This window comes from Microtus pennsylvanicus, chromosome 22, assembly GCF_037038515.1.
Source record: "Microtus pennsylvanicus isolate mMicPen1 chromosome 22, mMicPen1.hap1, whole genome shotgun sequence".
Lineage (NCBI taxonomy): Eukaryota > Metazoa > Chordata > Mammalia > Rodentia > Cricetidae > Microtus > Microtus pennsylvanicus.
Window position 1 is genome coordinate 18,675,617 of NC_134600.1, and position 21,376 is coordinate 18,696,992.

A 21,376-nucleotide genomic window follows, 5' to 3' on the forward strand; every position below is an offset into this window, starting at 1 on the left:
CTGCTGCTGCTGATTGTGCTGATGCTTCACTTTGTAGCTTGTGAGTAGGTACCTTTTATGGTGGAAATGTAGATACCATCTCTATTCCTGTTTCACTTCCCTGCAAACCCTCCAGTAGGCTATAGTAATAAGTAATAAGAAATTGGGATGGCTCCAGGAGGTAATGTTATGCGACTTGGGGGATCGTGACTATCCCTTTCTAGGACCAACTTCTCTGTAGGTGGCATGTGCCAAGTGTGCTCCCAGACTAACTTTCATAGGTACTTTTAGGCCCTGAAGAAGAGAAGTAAGTAACACTTATCTTCTCAGACCCTGTTATGAAGGACACAGCACCGACCACCCCAATTCTTGTTGGCGGTTCAGTGCCTTGCTTATCACAGACTGCCGCATCTGCTTCAGGTCAGGAGGCTTTTCTTCTTGAACCGCCTCTCCTGACCGCTTTGCTGCTGAGCTCAGCTTTCACCAAACCAATGCCGCAGATGAAAGGGTCAGGTCCCTCAGACGTTTATAGCACATCGAGACGTGTGGTGGGAGGAGGGAAGCGTGAGAAGAAGCTGTGTCTGGAGACTTACCAATTCTTCACCCTTTGTGAAAGGGGGCACTACGTCTCCTTTCTGTATTTAAGCAGAGATAGAAACTTGTTTCCTTAAGTTGACAAATAGACCTTGTCATGCCTAAAATGATATGAGAATTGGGTAACAAAAAGTCATCCTGAAACAGACTTAAACTTCATTTCTACCTTAGTATGTTATATTTTTCAAAAATTGAAAACTTCATTTAATGACTGCAATTGTAAAAGCCAGCAGTTACTGCTTACTGCATAGCAATGTAACTTGGATGGTTAATACCTTCCTCAACCCTAACAGTTGCATTTGAAAAAACAGTGAGGAAAACAGTCACAGATAAATCGTGGAACCTTTTATTGCCACACAGATAGAAAACTGGTTTGAATGGCAGCAGGTGGGTCCTTCCAAGGCAATGTGGGTGTGACACGGCTTGCTCACATCTGGGTGTCCAGCCAGGACAAGTGGATCAGTTATAACCCTCACACTCATTCTCTACAGGCCTGCTGTCTACTGGGACAAGGGATTCATTGTTCAAAGGCAGTGTGGTCTAGCAAAGGGATTGTGAGGAAGAATAATAGGTCTTAAGGGATGGCTGGAGAGAAGGTATGGGAATGCATGGGATAGGAAAGCAGGGAGTGCTGGAGCTGAGTGGGCTCAGCAGTTAAGAGCACTCGCTGTTCTTCCAGAGGACCTGGGTTCAGTTCCAAGAGCCCACATGGCAGCTCACAACTGTCTGTAATTCCAGTTCCAAGGGATCCAGTACCCTTATACAGATGCACCAGTGCAAATGAACAAATAATTTTAAAAGAATAAGAAAGCAGAGAGAATCTGGGCATCTCCACCACACCCTGTTCCCACAAGGCTAGGGATCATTGCTGAAGAGCCTGATGGATTCGATGCTGGCTTTGAAGCAGTGCTGGCCAGACATGACAGTGCTGTTGCACCCAGAGACTCACAGACCCTAGGACTATGTGCAGAAGACCTGAGCAAGATCTAACCATTCAGATCTAAGCACGGAGAGAGGAAGAGGCATGAACTACTGCCCCTATCAGAGTAGCTATTGGCAGTTGAGGTGAGCTGAGGGAGAAAGAGTCACGCTTTGAGGGATGTGGGTTTAAGAGGCTGCCTTTGCTCCAGTAGATGGTCCCATGCCCATGAACATACAAGCAACACGAAATAGACCCATTGGTTCAAAGAAGCGAGAATGAGAAAGTGAGGGGATGGAAGAGGAAGGGAGGGAGAGAGGGGAGGGGAAGGAAGGAGGAGAGGAAGGAAAGAGGGAGAAAGGGAGAGAATATGAGAGAGGGGGAGGGAGGGAGAGAGGGAGGGAGGGAGGGAGGGAGGGAGGGAGGGAGGGAGGGAGGGAGGGAGGGAGAGAGAGCGCGCACGCATCCATGAAGTTGGGAGGACAAAGTGGTGGGGAAAATAGAGGAAGAACTGGAAAGAGGAGAAAGAGGCACAGATTTGATCAAAACACATTATTTGTGTGTATAGAGTTCTCAATTTTTAAAAAGATAGAAACCAGAGGAAGGGCCGGGTGGTGGTGGCGCACGCCTTTAATCCCAGCACTAGGGAGGCAGAGGCAGGCAGATCTCTGTGAGTTCAAGGCCAGGCTGGTCTACAAGAGCTAATTCCCAGACAGGCTCCAAAGTTACAGAGAAACCCTGTCTCAAAAAACAGAAAGAAAGAGAGAGGGAGGGAGGGAGGGAGGGAGGGAGGGAGGGAGGGAGGGAGGGAGGGAAGAAGAAAGAAAGAAGGAAAGAAGGAAGCCAGAGGAAGAAAGAACTGACCATGGCAGAGCAGGGCAGCAGAGAGGAGGTAGTTGGAGAGGGGAAACAATTGAGAACAATGTATATTGACACACTTGCATGAAAATGCCACAACGAAACTCACTAGTTCTAAGATAATGTAAAAACTGAATATGAACGGGCAGTACAGTTTGTGTCAGTCTGCCCATATTGGGTCCAAAGTGCTGCAGTTTGCGCTGGGTGTGCAGGAGGAAACTTTGCCGCTATCGCTGTGGATTGTTGAGGAGCACTCCCCGTTAGAGGTTTATTTGAGCAGTTCATTCTCGCCTGGCTTCTCCTCCTGATGCCTAAGCATGCCATCTGTGCATCTCCCTCTTTCCCGGACGTTACCTCCACAGAGACAACTCCTTCAGTCTTCCCCGTGGATGCTGCACAGCCTTAGCCTGCAGGTCTTCGAGGGAACAGGATGGGCAGTCTTTGTGTCCACTTGAGGAGCTCCCGAGTTGTCTTGCAAAAGTATTCAGAGGAACCGTGAGGGGTGCAAGCCATGACAGGAAGCTCCCGAGAGACCTCCTGCCACTTTCTAAAGGGGCCCAGAAAACAAATGGAGCCTCAACTTAAATGGACTTTAAGTATTTAAGAAAGGGCCATTGCAGAAAATCTCTGGTTAAATAAAAAGGTTGTGTTTTATGTTTCTGTTTAATCATGTGAAGATTCCCATTTTAAAAGTGGGAATTGTAATTAAATGCTCTCCATGTTTTCCCCCAATGGCTGGTCTTCAGATCCATGCTGTTTTGGCACCAAGACTGATTTCCTCACACCTGGTTTCCATTAGAAAACATCTGGTTTTTCATAGATTCTTGCATCAACAGCCAGCTGTTTCCTTTCTAATATAACTTTATATCGAGCACTCGGTTTGTACTGCAGTATTTAATCTGCTTAATAAAACATGTTTGAGAAGCTATCATAGTGCCAGATGTAGCGGCATGTGCCAGAAATCCCTGCGCTTAGGAGGCAGAGGCAGAAAGATGGGGAGTCCAAGGACGACCCTGTCTTGGGCATCTCCGGGTCCCAATAAAAACAGTTGTAGGCTTTTCAAATAGAACTGCTACTGTAAGGGATCTCTGATCTGCTCTCCTGTGAGGGAGAAATAAATAACTGATTCGGCCTTCCCCAAATGGCCTCTCTGTGGTGTCAAAGAAGTGTGTGTGTGAATTGTAAGCACTGAGCCCATTGTTGGTCTTCTCAGATAGATACAGAACCAAGTGCAGCCTTTTGGAATAGACGGAGCTGGCAGGCTATGACTGAATTGGAAAGAGGTTATCATTCCCGATTCAAACAAAGAGGATCAATTCCTCAGCGAGAAACCATTAGCAACCAATACAGTGTCGAGCGAGTAGGTGTCTGGGCGGCAGCCTGAAAGCTCTGTAACTGCGGAAGTGGCAATTTTCTGGTGTTCTGAGCGCAACAGAGTTATTTCTGGAACACTCCGTAAGCCCAGAGCCTACTGAAGTGAATGTATATTCTCTCTCTTCACCTAAAATGCTGTTTTCAGATAAGTAAATAGATGATTGGCTTTTTTAAATCTGGTATTTTTAAATCATTTTTTTCTACCCACAGCTCTGTAATGTGAAACGTTTCTCAGAATGCAGCAATTGATTTTTATTCTTTTTTTTATTAGCATGCCCATATTTCTACTACTAAGTCTAATATCATATAACCCGAGGCTTATATTTTACTTCAATGACTGACAGAACGGTAAGCAGAAATGTGCATAGGTAGCAGAAATAATGTTTTTCCAATTGCATTTTGTAAACCATAGGTACAATATTGAGTGCGGATAATTGAGTTCTATGAGATGCTTCTGCAAGATCACCAGAGGTGGGGACATGGGCAAAATGTGGCAATAGAGCGAAAATGCATTGCAAAGAAGGAGCTTTGTTCACAGAAGTGAGACCTCATGAAATGGGTGGCAGTAGGAACAGTAAAGTCAGATTAGCTGGAGGCGAAGAGGAACTGGAAAAGGCTGCTCAGAGGGAATGAAGTTGCGGTTGGTTAGGAAGGAGAAGCCCTAGTGTGTGACCACGTGGTCGCGTGCCACCCTTGGCAACAAAGCACTGTAGGCTCCAGATGGCTAGCAGAAAGGATTTTGAACATTTTTCTATAAAAATAATAAATAGCTGAGATGATGTATTTAATGTAATTTAAGCATTATATAATAAACGTCTATTGAAGCATTGCCTATTAGTTACCTCATTAATACATAAAAGATCTATGTTTTGAGAATCAGTTTAATTTAAACCGTAAAAATTAAATAGTTAACTTCCTGGGGCTTAATATACCAGCTTTTCCTCACTGGAAGATATAGTGGAACTAAGTCTTTGAAGAGGTCTGAGTTGTCTCCAGCCTGAGGAACCTTCCATCCATGTTTACCTTGTTTCCCTGGGCCTGAAGCCGCGCGGCACAGATGGTGAGTGTGTGCGGGGCTCCTGTGCAGAGCAGCCAGAAATGCATAAGGAGGAGGACAAAGAGCGAAGCAACAGCACCCCTTGCCATGGAGACACCCAGCGGTCTCACTTCGTCTGCTGTTCACGCCTTCTACAGATGCCTCCACTGACCCGTCAGGCTGGAACTCGCTCCGTCAGCATGTGGACCATTAGACAGTGTCCCAAGTCCAGGCTGCTGCCCTCATACAGCGGCCATGCTCAAGCGTTCATGGGTGGGGTTTGCACTGATTGAAAGATGCAGTGTTCTGCCCGTGACTTTAATCCTGATTTATGAAGGCTGTTCCGAATGGGTAGTTTATGTTTCTAAAGAGGCTACGAGGCATGTTCTTCTACAGAAGCACAAAAGATGCCACACCTTATAGATTCCTACTAAAACCTAACACAAATAGCAAAACTTTCTTCAAGTGTGTACAAAGAGTTACTGGTTCAGTGGAGATTGGCTTTGCTTCTCAGCCTATCTCCTTCCTCCTTCTCTCTAGTCTTGCTTCCACTTCTAATTGGCAAGTTTCTCACCAATTTTAAAGTCTGCATCATGCTTTTAATGTTCTTGCTCTGCTTCTGGTAACATTAAAGAAGATAAATTTAAAAAGGGAAGAAAATTAGCAGAACATTTCTCTGGGATCTGATGTGATTGGTGTACGCTGCAGGGTTTGTGAATGGGTCCCAGTAACTGGACTCATGTTTTCTTTGCTGAGTAATTCCTGCATATCTCCAGCTCTGCTCCCACATCACACAACTATATTTTGGTCTAAATTAATTCATGGCAAGTAATGTATGAAACATAGTTTATGGCTATGAAGGGTAGCTCAATGTAGCATTTGGGTCGGGTCCCCAGTGCCACCACAGAAAAGTGCTGTTCCATAGTAATCAGAAAAAATATGAAATAAGAAAAAATATTGTTTTAACCAAATGACTAAGGAAAAAGAATCTTACTTGAAAATGGAAATATTTGTGCAAGAATCTTGGTGACACAGTATTCTGTAAGCAGGAGAAATTGAAGACTTCATCCAATGCTATTTTGTGGAGGACTCTGTGGCTACTGAATAAAGTCTATGTGGACTCTGTCTCCCAGACTCAGAAGACCGTAAAGGCAACAACTTGGTGCGCCAAACTTGGTTCAAAGATTTCTGTCCTGGAGACATCTTACCTTTGTCTATAATATTTTAATATTTTATATATGATGATATTAAGTATATATGAACTTTAATAAGCTGAGAAGATATTAAGGAACGTCTGGACACTACTGTACATTTACTTCCTAGTCTAATAGTAGTGTAGGAAATTTTCTCAGGCTTGTTTTTCTTGGTGCCTGCACTTGGGAAGAATGCTGAATTCCTCTGCTCCAATGTTCTTACCCAAGAGCACTAATTCACTTAGCCACTCAGCAGTTCTGTCCCTAATGTGCTGTCACCTATTCAGCACCAAATACGTTCCAGCCATTGTGAACACAAAGGTGACCCCCAGAATCTGAGTCAGTGGTTCTCAACCTGTGGGTCTCAACTCCTGTGGGGATCGAATGACCCTTTTTCAGGGGTCGCCACAGACCATCGGAAAATACCGCAACATGAGTCACAGCATTGGGAAGGTTGAGAACCACTGACTTAAGTCATCAAGACGCTTAGGAGCCAACAGGGTAGATGCAGGAGCTCACACTCTACCGAGACCCATCACTAAGAAAATCATTCCCTAATAGTGAGTGGTTACAGGGGTCATAGGAATATAGGGCTCTGGAATCTTTCCCATTCACTCTATTCTATAAGTCCTAAGACTTTGACTTCTGAGTGGCTTATTTCCAGGCAGAATGACTTACATGCACCTGCCTTGTGATTCAGCCCAGCTATGAAAAGGTCTCTATGAATGGTCCCTCTCTTCAGACTTTACAGACTGACTCTGCATTTCCAGGTCAGTGTGCCTTGACTGCCTTCAAACACAAAGCATTGTGGTTCTTTTGTTCAACAACTTACAGTAGTTGTTGTGTTTCCTGTGGGTGTGTACTTGCTGCCCCATGGTTCACAAGGAGCTCCTCAGGAGGTCAGGGGTCAGATTAGGACCAAGAAAATGGCAGGTGGCAGAATAATATCAGAGAAAATTCAACCAAGTTTTATTGAGCCATTCCTTCCTTTCCATAAATTTTCAGAGTTTGAAATTAGTGGTGTATCTTGACTCTTCAACAGGGCTCAAATAGAGTTTTCAGATAACATTGCATATTTTGCATGGCTGCAGTTACCACCTCTGGCTTTGTGTATGTCGAATAATTTGCTATTACTTCAAAGAATTTTTCTAAGTTGCTCTGCAGTCTTTATCATGATCACTTCCAATGAAGCAGCACTTTCTAGACCGCACATTACTTCACAGTTTCCTCACTGAGTCAGGATGCTTCCAGCTCCCACCTACTTTGAAGAACTCTACGGGATGCCTACAGCCCATGAGATTATCACTGCTTTCAAGCAAGTTCCTCTCACATTCGTCCTCCTTTGAAACTCGCTGTTGTGATTTCTTTTATGTAACTTGCTGAGAATTGTTCTCCAAAAGACCCCAAAACCTTTGAGATTTCTACACGTGGTTTTTCGACAAACACTGTTTTGAGTTTCCCACCAATGGCTTTTGAAGATGCCTTGTCAGCTCCCTACTGATCAAGAAAGGACCTGGGTGGGACAGACTGTATGCCTAGTGGGTACACACACACATGGGTTCTCATAAGTAAATCACCATCGTAAGAAAAATGTAGTTTCACTGACAGTAACTCTACCAATACTGTCAGTGGTTTAACAGAAATATATTTGCAACATTTATGCTATTTGGCATCTGACAAAAAAAACTGGCTTTTGCTGAAGATAAACCAGCTAAATTTTTTGCTTTGTTTTGTTTTTAAGCAGAAGATGTTGTGCAGCAATTACAACATGAATAAATGGATTCATTGGTTAATTTATTTCCTATTGCAATTGCTGTCGAGGCCTCTTCAAAAGCCTCCCGTCCTCCTTGGGGACAAATCCCAGTATTTCAGCAGACACCTGAAGCTGTGCATGTGCTTTCCTTCTGTGCTTATCTACCTAAGATAAAGCTTAAATTTAAATTAGGCACATAACAGACTACAGCATATTAAGAATATTTACAGCACTATACAGTACTCAAATTCACTTAAAACTTGTGAGCTTCAATCAATGTTTACTTTTATTTGTTTGTATATGTGTATCTGTGTGTGCATCTCCATAGAGACTCAAAGAGGGCATCAGCTCCCCTGGAGCTCAAATGACAGGCAGTTCTGAACACAACGTGGGCACCCTGAGCACAGCTTAAATTCTCTGGAAAAGCAGCCAGTGCTTTTCATTGCTGAGCCATCTTACCAGCACTCTGTAGGTGTTTTACTAGAGTTTTCTGTTCCATGTGTTTGGACTACAGTTGCCTGCAAGTGACTGAGAGCGAAAAGCAACTGAGTGTTGTCAGGACGGACAGTGCTGCGTCACCTCTCTCGTGCCGCGCCACCTCTCCCGTGCCGCGTCACCTCTCTCGTGCCGCGCCACCTCTCTCGTGTTCCGTCACCTCTCTCGTGTTCCGTCACCTCTCTCGTGCCGCGCCACCTCTCTCGTGTTCCGTCACCTCTCTCGTGTTCCGTCACCTCTCTCGTGTTCCGTCACCTCTCTCGTGCCGCGTCACCTCTCTCGTGTTCCGTCACCTCTCTCGTGTTCCGTCACCTCTCTCGTGTTCCGTCACCTCTCTCGTGTTCCGTCACCTCTCTCGTGTTCCGTCACCTCTCTCGTGCTGCGTCACCTCTCTCGTGTTCCGTCACCTCGCTCGTGTTCCGTCACCTCTCTCGTGTTCCGTCACCTCTCCCGTGCCGCGTCACCTCTCTCGTGTTCCGTCACCTCTCTCGTGTTCCGTCACCTCTCTCGTGTTCCGCCACCTCTCTCGTGCCTCGTCACCTCGCTCGTGTTCCGTCACCTCTCTCGTGTTCCGCCACCTCTCTCGTGCCTCGTCACCTCTCTCGTGTTCCGCCACCTCTCTCGTGTTCCGCCACCTCTCTCGTGTTCCGTCACCTTTCTCGTGCCGCGCTGCGTCACCTCTCTCGTGCCGCGTCACCTCTCTCGTGCCGCGTCACCTCTCTCGTGCCTCGTCACCTCTCTCGTGTTCCGTCACCTCTCTCGTGCCGCGTCACCTCTCTCGTGCCGCGTCACCTCTCTCGTGCCGCGTCACCTCTCTCGTGCCGCGTCACCTCTCTCGTGTTCCGCCACCTCTCTCGTGTTCCGTCACCTCTCTCGTGTTCTGTCACCTCTCTCATGCCGCGCCACCTCTCTCGTGCCGGGCCACCTCGCTCACGCAGAAGTCAAGTGTGTGTCCAGCTTTAGTCAGAGAGTGATGTCTGACACAAATACTCACAGAGAGCCTATAATTTGCCCCGATTCTACCACTAGGGACACAGATTTTTTTTTTTAAATTTCACATTAAAAAACTAAACTAAAATCTTTTTCATCGTTGACGTGCCAACGTGAGGGGCAGAAGAAGAAACAGTGTACAATTGGTTGGAAGTGGAGGATGCTAGCGTGGTGTTTGCTACAGAGAAGAGACAGAATCAAAGACAGAAGAGACAGTGAGGAGGTGTGGAGGGGCCATCAGATTTAAACAAGACCTCCTGGAGTACCGTGCCAAGAGGATACTAAGAGGAGAGATCTTACATAGGGCAGAGCAGGATGTCCTCAGAACAAGGGTGGGATCACTGGCAAGTGCCAAGAACCCAACATTAGTGCTATACCTCACCTATTCGAATGAACACTGAAATCTGCTCAGAGATGATGGGGTCATTAAAAGTATGTTACCTGCATATGGAGAATTGGGACTCTGTACACAGATGAGAGGAATGTAAATTCACCATTATCAAAAGCAGTATGAAGGCTCCCCATAGATTAAACATAGAACTGCTATAATCCCCAACAGTCCAACCACTGGACAACTAGCAAAAAGAAATAATGCCACACTTTCCAAGAAGTATCTTCACTCTCATGTTCATTGCAACACCATAACCAAGGCATGGAGTCAGACTAAGTATCCATTAATAGATGGAATGGATAAAGGAAATGTGATCATGCACATACATACGGGGAGGGCGGAAGGAGGGATACTCTTCAGAGTTAGAAAAGAAAAAAGTTACCTGTGACATTGAAAACCCTGGAATTGTGCTGTGTGAAAGAAGCCAGGCACTTTAGAAAGGCAAGTCCTATTGCTGTTACTTAAAGGTAAAATCTACAGAAGCAAAACGTGAAACAGTGAATAGCAGGTATTACAGGTGAAACGTGGAGTATCACAGAGATCTTGGTCAAAGGATACAATGCATGAGCTAAAGAAATACGTTCAAGAAATTTGTTTTGGGGGGCTGGAGAGATGGCTCAGTGGTTAAGAGCATTGCCTGCTCTTCCAAAGGTCCTGAGTTCAATTCCTGGCAACCACATGGTGGCTCACAACCATCTGGAATGAGGTCTAGTGCCCTCTTCTGGCCTGCATACATACACACAGACAGAATATTGTATACATAATAAATAAATAAATAAATAAATAAATAAATATTTTAAAAAAAGAAATTTGTTTTGTAACATAGTGACCTAAAAAATCTTAAAGAGAGAATGAGAAAGTGAGATAAGAGAGATTAAATAGTACTTAATACATTGACTTGGCAAAGCAAGGAAATATTAGATATGTTAAAGAGAACTTTCCGATACAAATGCTTACAAAATGGGATTCACTCCGTAAATGTTAAACTTCTGTCATCTGAGAAATCGAATCCTGCCACTATCTCATCCTCAGTAACTTGTGTAATGAAGATGACACTCCAGGAGACACCCTTCACCATAGAGTAGAACTGTAGATCACGTAGTACACACTTGTTTTCAGGTTTTCTCATAAGTTTACATAGAAACATAACCAGTATCACAGACATCTGGGGCTGGGGAGATGGCTCAGTCCATCAGTAAAGCACACACTGCAGAAAGATGAAGACCAGAATTAAGGTCTCCAGAGCCCATGCCAAAAGCCAGGCTCACCCAGAGATGCAAGGCAGTAACCCCAGCACTCAGAGACCTGGGGCCAAAACAAGAAGGTTTTGGGGTTCCTGACAAGCCCCTCTGCCAATTAGTAAGTTCAGAAAGAGAACCTGTCTTAGTGGGAACCTCTGAGTACCAACCTCAGTGCTCCCTCAGGGTTCAGACAGTATGCTTACAACATGCAGAACTGGCTAAAGGGGTCTGAGAGTGGACGGATCAGCTCGTACACTCCTCCTTCTCTTGTCTCTATTATTCAAGAAAAGTTCCCTCTCCCCACAAAGCTTCCAGTTTATGTACCCACACAGACATAATTAGAAATTCTCTGCCAATAGCAAGGATACTATAAAAAAAATAGCATGCATTTTTGAGGACCAAGAAGACAGATAAGGCTGACACGGCGGGCATTATCTTATGTATGTCTCAGAGGAGGCATGGCTGTGAAGTGCCCTGACATATCTGAAAAGGGTAAATTGTGGAAGGGGCTGTGATCTCTAAGAGGGGGAGAGGGATCTTGTCTGTTAACTGCATTGGTGTGGTTAGTTAAGCTAGAAGTTTGTAATTGATACATGTGGAGAAAGGAAGAAGGCTGCAAAGTGCTGTGCACTCTCTGAGCACTTCCTTTCACTTCCTAGGAAGCTGGGAACACAGCCTCATAGTAGTCATGGCAACCAGCAGAAGCCAGGGGAGAAAAATGGATGTCATGTGAACCACATTAGTATTTTAGCCAAACGCTAGCTGATTAAAGGGAACCCCTCAGCTCTAGAGATAAAACATCTAAGGTGACTAGGTCAAGGGAGAGACTGTGATACTGTAAAATCTGGAGCCTGGCATTTCCAGCTTCCGGGATAAGGGGCGGCTTTGTTACCACTGTCGCCTGATTGAGAAACATTTCCTTTTTCTGGGGTCCTTTCCAGAATTCAAGGCACCCAGTATATATTCTATATATCAAGATTACACAGCCAAATGAAAGGTCATCCCATATAACAGTACATGAGGGAGCTCTGCCCAATAATTGTTTGATACACTGCTGAGGGTTTTTGGGACAAGTCCCACTATGGAAGAGGGAGCGCTCTGGCTTCACAAGGGTGTTCCAGAAATGACACTGACTATTCAAAGGCAGGTATCCCCAAAACTCTGCAAGTTGGGTTTCCTTCCCTAGAATATGTGTTTCCTGTAGTTCAGTCCAGTGATTTTGTCTGCTGTATTTTCACTGTATAGTCCTGTGGACCACAGCACTGTCTCAAAACATAAAGGTGGAGATTCAATTGAGGAATACATCACACAACATATGCACTAATATAAGACATGTGTATCTTTGAACCACTGCATACAATATTTTAAGTTTTATGTGTATGTGTCTACAGATATTGGGATACCATATTTGGGCAACATCTGTCGGGGCCCCAAGTTGAGGTGACATCTGTCAGGGTCCAACCTCAATGAGGTTGGCCTGTTCCAGGGTAGGGGCATGTGGATTTAAAACACTAGGCAGACAGAACAGAGATACAGAGAAAGGGACAGAGACACACAGAATAGAATTGATGGGGCAATCCAGTGAATAATGAATACGCCCATGTTTATTTTCCATATGCTTATACACCCCAATCCAAAAACGGGGGAATGAAAGCAAAAGACTGCTTTAACATGATACAGAGAACAAACAGGGCAATTACCTCCTCAGTGCCTGAAGCAGCAAGCACCTATTTCCTGAGTTGAATATTCTGTAGTTTAGACCGGAAATGCATCATGAATCTACCTCTATGAGATTTCTTAAGGCCCAAAACACCAAGTAACTAAACCCTAGATCAAGATACCAAGTTAGTAGCCACACCTAAAGTCAAACCTCTTGTCAGTAGCCTTGAAGAAGAAAGAATAGGCCTGAATTCTCTGATCTCCAGTCAAGGTGGAATGGACTCACTTCTGTGGGCACACACACACACGTGTGTGTGTGTTGACTTATTTGTGTCATGATAGATTATAGATAGATATATAGATAGATGTTTGATAGATATAGATAGATGTAAATAGATGATAGCTAGCTAGATGATAGATAGATTATAGATAGATATATAGATAGATGTTTGATAGATATAGATAGATGTAAATAGATGATAGCTAGCTAGATGATAGATATAGATAGATAGATAGATAGATAGATAGATAGATAGATAGATAGATATAGAGAGATGATAGGAGAGAGTGAGAGATTGACATTTCACTATTTATTTACATATTAGGATAATTTCAAAACTTGTATGGCCAGACACCATCTTAGATTAACAGCACTTTGTTGGTAAAATGAGGACGAATTGGGGTTTTAGATTCTTCATAGCAATTTGAGGTCTATTCTAGAATTTTCTGTTACCACTTCATAGTCTTGTAGCAAAAACAAATCACTATTTTTCTTCATTCTGAAATGTTTTTCCCCTTGGGATGCAGTGATTGGTTTCCGGAGGATAATCTGGGGAAAATACTGCCATCTCATGCTACAAAAGAGGGAAATCAGATTCAAATCAGATTCAAGGTCATTTATTACTCGAGGTCTCCTGATCTTAAAAGCAAACCATCCGAGTCTGTGTCACCTGGGGGTCTGTTGTCTCATAGTTTACTAGCTCCAGGTTTTGCATCCATGAATTCTAAGCTGGGATCATGTGAGTTACATTTTCATGCAGCAAGTGAATCTTATTATCATAACTGTATAGAATCTTTCAAAAAAAGGAGACAGTGAGGGAACTTGGTACCAAGGTCCACATTCTGGATAGATGAGTAAGTACATTATATCATGTAATCTTACTCCAGTCTGTTCTAATTCTGTTCTCAAATGGGGACCTGAAACATCGTATAATTCATTGTGTGTATGCTCGTCCGTGTCAGAGACCTCCAAAAAGATGTTTCCACGGAAGAATGCTGACTCCCATAATCCAGCTCTAGATATTTTCTTTACTTTTAAAAATATAGTATTTTTATTAGTTCTTTGAGACTTTCATACAGTGCATTCTGTGCTCACTGCCCCCTCCTCGCAGATCCATGCTCCTTTCTGTACTGCTCCCCAAGTTCTCGTCCTCTTTGTTTTCATAACCTCCTGAGTCTATTTCATGCTGCCCCTGTACTGCTGGCTTTGTTCCTATCTCCTAGAGCATAGTCAGCCTACTGAGGGCCACCTCCTTAGAGAAAACTGACACCTTCTCCACCAGAAGCCAGCAGCTGTCACAACTCCTCGATTACGGTTGGGACTCATGAGCCCCTCCACCTCCATGCTAGAATGCTGACTGGCTTGATCTTGTATGGTTCTTATATGGAGAACTACCACGGTTGTGAGTTGTTGACTACAGTGGTCCTGTCATTTCCAGAGGATGCTGTTCAGTCTTCCTGGACCTCTGGCTCTTATAATCGTTCTGCTCCCTCTTCCAAGATGGTGCCATAGTCTTGAGGTAAGATCCAATACATATGTCCCATTTGTGAATCACCATTCCACTACCATTTATTCTTGTTCTTTGTTCAGTTGTTTGTTTGTACATTAGCCAGTGTCTGTTGCATAAAGAATGTTCTCAATAAGCTCTGAGAGCTTCACTAATGTATGGTAGAGATATGAATTTAGAGGGCAGTTTAATACTATGTTCATATTAGATTATTAATACCTAGTGCAATATAAATGATGTGTAAAGGGGAATTGTACTGTATTGTACAATATAAGGAATGCAACAAGAAAATGTATTCATATTTGGTACAGATGCAGTTTTTTTTCAAACATTTTTATTCTGTGAGTAATTAGTTCAAACTGTAAAACTGTAAATACATTAAGATCAAATCCATCAAATCCATGAAGAGCATGGTGGCTGGAGGAGAGCTGGAGCACACGGGATCCAGGAAGCTCTCTTCTCTGCCCTTGCGATGATAGATGGGTTATTCAGGATAAGGCTCATTATGGGACTAAACAAATCCATCCATATAATTCATGTCTTAATGTCTGTTGGTGCCTAGACCTTGGAAAGTAATAAAACTCACAGGCTGACTCAAAAACCAAACACCAACTCTCAATACTTTGTGATTTTTCGGGACTAAGACTAAGAAAATGGCTTTTGCTATCTTTATTCTGACAAATAGTCCCACTGTGTAAGTAAAATCCACAAAGAGGAAACTGAACAGTGCTGAATTGTGGCTGCCTGATGGTGTTACTACCCGGATGCTTTCCTTCATCTTGAGAACTGGCAATGACTGTTCCGACTCAGAGCTCTTTCTCTGAATGACTGTTGCCTTGAAAATGTTCATTCTTTTGTCTCTTCTCTTCCAGTCCTTTTCTGACCTTACCCCTAAGTATTTCTTAGCAGTTTGATCTGAGGCATATGTATTCTTAATTCTTGAGTAGGATGTACTGAATTCCTAAGAAGAAACAGAAGATAGGAACCTCCTCATATTCTTGACATAGCTCTTCTTAATCTCTTCGTGTGTTTCTCTCATCTCCCTCTCTTTCAGAATCAAGGTATAGTTCTTAATCCCTTTATTGACCCCTAACATGATTTTCAATATTTTAGAAATATTTTTCTAATACATCTTGAGCTCCATTCAACTTAGTCTGACCAGGGTGTGACCATGTCTACATGTGTAAATGGCAGGGGTCAAAAGTCAAGAGCAGTCCTATTAACATCCTCTTCACTGTGTATGAATAGAGGCACTGCCATACCCTCAAGAATCCAGCACGCTTTGACATCAAGCTGTTGCTACCATAAGCCTAGCATGAGCATGCAATATTTTGACATTTGGATTCAATCCCCTTAAGTAAAGTCAGATTGTGATTTAATTATCCTCTGACTACCTGCGTTTGGCAGTTTCAGAGATGAGACAGTTCTTGGCATAGTAAGAAATTGTTTCAAATCAAAGTAACCATTTTCTAAAAATACTTTCAGTGATTTACTTGGCATTTTTAAATGTCAATTTTTGAAGAATCCCTTGGTGGTCATGTAAAATATTCAGCAAATGTCACATACATATATGGCTTGAATTATTTTCAAAATGTTGTAATTATCAGCAAGAAACAGAATTCAGATAGAAAAACATCAACCTTAGAAAGTAGAAATTTAGTCCAACTTGTGGCACACCCCTAAAATCGAAGCACTTGGGAGATAGAGGTGGGAGACCAGGAGTTCCAGGAGGGTTACAGCTGGAGAATGATTTAGAGAGAGGAAGCCTTGGGTCGGGGTGGGGGGACATGAAATTGCAACCTGATTTTTTTTTTCTGTTCAAACTGACCATGTTGTGAACTAAAGATTGAGTGGAAACCATCTTTGTCTTCAGAACACAGGAGTACATCAGTCCATTGTAGCTCCTTATCCGGTCACTGAACTGCTATTGGCTGCTAGTGAAATGGTTGTATGAGTCCTTGCATGTGTCACATGACACACGGATGTGAGATCTGTGATGTGAGGTGCATGCGGTTGACCTCGGATGGGGTCTCTCTTCTAGTTTGTTCAATGACGCTTTGTAATTCTTACTCCCCTGTCATTGCCTCTTTTCTGGCTGAAGCCCTGGAATGTAGGCTAACTCATCACTTAGTGCACAGGACATTCTTAGGGAAGTAGGCAACCACCGAGTATTTGTCTCAGCCAACCTCAATGTGTTTTGATCCGTGGGCCGCCCATATCTGTGCTTTATTTCTACAAAAAAAAATTGAAAATAATATGAAAAATCTTAAGTTTGGCACAAGTACATTCCAGTTTTGGTGGCCCTACGTCCCCTACACACCTAGTTCTGGGTGGCTTTCAACTCTTACTAGGAGGGTGTGTGATTGGACCAGATGACACCTACAGCCTTGTAATTCTAAAAACCCTTTGTGATTCTTAGGTATGTAAGAACATGTTTGGTTCTAGAAAGACCAATTTTCAAATAAAAGGGTACATTCTGGGGAAAAATACTTTTAGTGGTTTATTTGCAAATAAATCCTTCAAAACATCTTTTGAATTGGGGTCTGAAAAGTGGAATATTAAAAATACATTTAGTGATAACCTTTAATGCTCGAAACAATCCCACACCAGTTAGGATTCAAAGGGTTATTTATTTTGAGGGGTAAAACTCACAAAGCACCAACTGTCAGGAAAGGAGCCTAGTCGCCAGAGCAGGAGCCAGAACCAAGCTTCGGAACCAAGAGCACGGGCCAAGGCTTGCCACTCTTTTTTAAAGATAGACCACGCCCCAGTGGGCTGGTATTTCAGCAGCTATTGGCTGAAAGAGCAGAAGGCTCTCCTGCAGCAAACCTTGAAATTATAAATTAGTTCCAAAGAATGGATTACAGTGTTTTCCTGAATATCTGGCTCCACGTTGAATAGGGCCATACGTTTCCTAACACCAAGGAAGGAAAGAAAAGTGTATGGACTTCAGAAAAACCTAAAGTTAACAATATTAAAGGCGAGCCAAGGACAGGGATCTCGGGGGTCCCTTGGCCTCCTGTCTTTCTTGGGCTCTCTGCAGGACCTCTATTCCCTGGGTACTGCCTCTTTCTTCCTGGCCCACCCAGCTTCCGTCCAGAGCCCTCCCCACTTGCCCCCCCCCACCCTCTTTTGGCGCGTGGCATTGGGAGCTGGATCCCAGTCCTCCGGGCGCCCGGGCGGGCCGCACTTCCTTTGTTTCTGTGGCCTGCCTGCACCAAGGAGGGTAGGCGCTTTGTTTGCGAGCTGCCCAACCAGCACGGAGGTCTGATCTCTCGGCCCCAGGAGAACCAGCGTTGGGGTGAGTTTCTGGCCGCGGCGCCAGCCAGGGACAGGGATCTCGGGGGTCCCTTGGCCTCCTGTCTTTCTTGGGCTCTCTGCAGGACCTCTATTCCCTGGGTACTGCCTCTTTCTTCCTGGCCCACCCAGCTTCCGTCCAGAGCCCTCCCCACTTGCCCCCCCCCCTCTTTTGGCGCGTGGCATTGGGAGCTGGATCCCAGTCCTCCGGGCGCCCGGGCGGGCCGCACTTCCTTTGTTTCTGCGGCCTGACTGCACCAAGGAGGGTAGGCGCTTTGTTTGCGAGCTGCCCAACCAGCACGGAGGCCTGATCTCTCGGCCCCAGGAGAACCAGCATTGGGGAGAATCAGCATTGGGACGAGCCAGGGTTGGGCACGGAGACCTGATCCCTTGGTGCCAGGAGAGCCAACATTGGGGAGGCCGCGTTGGGTAGGCAAGGAGACCTGATCTGGTAAAAGAAGATCCATAAGGGAGTATTTGGAAGAAGAGATGGGCAGACGACAAGGCAAGAATTCGCCCAACAAACTGAAAAGCAACATGAAGCCACCAGAAACCAGCGACCTCACAACGGAAGGACATGAACACCTTAATCAAGAAGGAGAAAAGATCGACTTCATGAAAGTTATTGACGCCTTTAAACAGCATGTAAAAAACGCCCTTATAGAAATGGATGAGAAATATGACAGAAAGTTTGAAGAATTGAATAAATCAGTGAATGATACCCTAGAAAACCAAGGAAAAACAATCAAACAGATAATGGAAACAGTTCAAGACTTGAAAACTGAAATAGAGGCAAAGAAGAAAACACAAACAGAGGGCCGGCTGGACATGGAAAATCTAGGTAAACGAATAGAGACTACAGAAACAAGCATAACCAGCAGAATACAAGAGATAGAAGAAAGACTCTCAGATTCTGAAGATACCATAGAGAAAATAAACACACTGATCAAAGAAAACAGCAAGTCCAACAAACTCTCATCACAAAACATTCAGGAAATATGGGACACAATAAAAAGACCAAACCTAAGAATAATAGGAGTAGAAGAAGGAGAAGAAGTGCAGCTCAATGGTCCAGAAAATATATTTAATAAAATTATAGAAGAAAACTTTCCCAACCTAAAGAAAGATATACCTATGAAGGTGCAAGAAGCATACAGAACACCAAATAGGCTGGATCAAAAAAAAACATCCCCTCGACATATAATTATCAAAACACAAAGCATTCAGAATAAGGAAAAAATATTAAGAGCGGCAAAGGAAAAAGGCCAAATTACTTACAAAGGTAAACCTATCAGACTTACACCTGACTTTTCCATGGAAACCATGAAAGCCAGAAGGCCCTGGATAGATGTACTGCAGAAACTGAGAGACCATGGATGCAAGCCCAGATTACTATACCCAGCCAAGCTTTCGTTCACTATAAATGGAGAAAATAAAATTTTCCAGGATAAAAACAAATTCAAACAATATGCAGCCACAAATCCAGCCTTACAGAAAGTAATAGAAGGAAAATCACTAACCAAGGAGTCCAATAATGACCACAATAACTCAAGCATCTAGAGACCCTTCATCAACACAAACCAAAGAAGGGATACACACAAACTCTACGACTAAAAAAAATGACCGGAGTTAACAACCACTGGTCATTAATATCACTTAATGTCAATGGTCTCAACTCACCTATAAAAAGGCACAGGCTAAGAGATTGGATAAGAAAACAGGATCCAACATTCTGCTGTTTACAAGAAACACACCTCAACCACAAAGACAGGCACCTACTCAGAGTAAAGGGTTGGGAAAAGGCCTATCAAGCAAATGGACCTAAGAAACAAGCAGGTGTGGCCATACTAATCTCTAACAAAGTTGACTTCAAACTTAAATCAATCAGAAGAGATGGAGAGGGGCATTTTATATTCATAACAGGAACAGTTCATCAGGATGAAGTCTCAATCCTGAACATCTATGCCCCTAATATAAAAGCACCCACGTACATAAAAGAAACATTGCTAAAATTCAAGGCAGCCATCAAACCGCACACACTAATAGTAGGAGACTTCAACACTCCTCTCTCACCAATGGACAGGTCAATCAGACAGAAACCTAGCAGAGAAATAAGACAATTAATGGAGGTAATGAAACAAATGGACTTAACAGACATCTATAGAACATTCCACCCAAATAGGAAAGAATACACCTTCTTCTCTGCAGCTCATGGAACCTTCTCGAAAATCGACCACATAGTCGGTAACAAAGCAAACATCCACAGTTACAAAAAAGTATTACTAACCACCTGTGTCTTATCAGATCACCATGGATTAAAGTTAGAATTCAACAACAAGGCTACCCCCGGAAAGCCCACAAAGTCATGGAAACTGAACAGCCAACTACTGAACCATACCTGGATTAAGGAAGAAATAAAGAAAGAAATTAAAGTCTTCCTGGAATTCAATGAAAATAAAGAAACAACATACTCAAATTTATGGGACACTATGAAGGCAGTCCTAAGAGGAAAGTTCATAGCACTTAGTGCCCACTTAAAGAAAACAGAGAAAGCTCACATTGGAGACTTAACAGCCCACCTGAAAGCTCTAGAAAAAAAAGAAGCAGACTCACCTAGGAGGAGTAGGAGACTGGAAATAATCAAACTGAGGGCTGAAATCAATAAAATAGAAACACAGAGAACAATCCAAAGAGTCAATGAAACAAAAAGCTGGTTCCTGGAGAAAATCAATAAGATTGACAAACCCCTATCCAAACTAATCAAACGTCAGAGAGAGAATTTGCAAATTAATAAGATCAGAAATGAAAAGGGGGACATAACCACAGACACAGAGGAAATTCAGAGAATCATTAGATCTTACTACAAAAGCCTATATGCCACAAAACTGGAAAATGTAAAGGAAATGGATACTTTCTTAGATAAATATCATTTACCAAAGTTAAATCAGGACCAGGTGAACAATCTAAATAGACCTGTTAGTCGCGAAGAATTAGAAGAGGTTATCAAAAACCTCCCTACCAAAAAAAGCCCAGGACCAGATGGTTTCAACGCGGAATTCTACCAGAACTTCCAAGAAGACCTAATACCTATACTCCTTAATGTATTTCACAATATAGAAACAGAAGGGTCATTACCAAATTCCTTTTATGAAGCTACAGTTACTCTGATACCAAAACCACACAAAGACTCAACCAGGAAAGAGAATTACAGGCCGATCTCACTCATGAATATCGATGCAAAAATCCTCAACAAAATACTGGCAAACCGAATCCAAGAACACATCCGAAAAATTATCCACTATGATCAAGTAGGCTTCATTCCTGAGATGCAGGGCTGGTTCAACATACGAAAATCTATCAATGTAATACAGCATATAAATAAACTGAAAGAAAAAAACCATATGATCATTTCATTAGATGCTGAAAAAGCATTCGACAAAATTCAACATCCATTTATGTTAAAAGTCTTGGAGAGATTAGGGATACAAGGGTCATACCTAAATATAATAAAAGCTATATACAGCAAGCCGACAGCTAACATCAAATTAAACGGAGAGAAACTCAAAGCCATCCCGCTTAACTCAGGAACACGACAAGGCTGTCCACTTTCACCATACCTCTTCAATATAGTGCTGGAAGTTCTAGCAATAGCAATAAGACAACATAATGGGATCAAGGGGATTCGAATTGGAAAGGAAGAAGTTAAACTTTCGTTATTCGCAGATGATATGATAGTGTACATAAGCGACCCCCAAAACTCCACCAAAGAACTTTTACAGCTGATAAACAGCTTTAGTAATGTGGCAGGAT

General features: G+C 43.3%; 1 protein-coding gene across 8 annotated transcripts in view; it reads left to right on the top strand.

The window, feature by feature from the left end:
• The window catches only part of Dlgap1 (DLG associated protein 1), a 792,565-nt gene that overhangs the window by 354,074 nt on the left and 417,115 nt on the right, over positions 1–21,376 (top strand). The window lies entirely within an intron of this gene.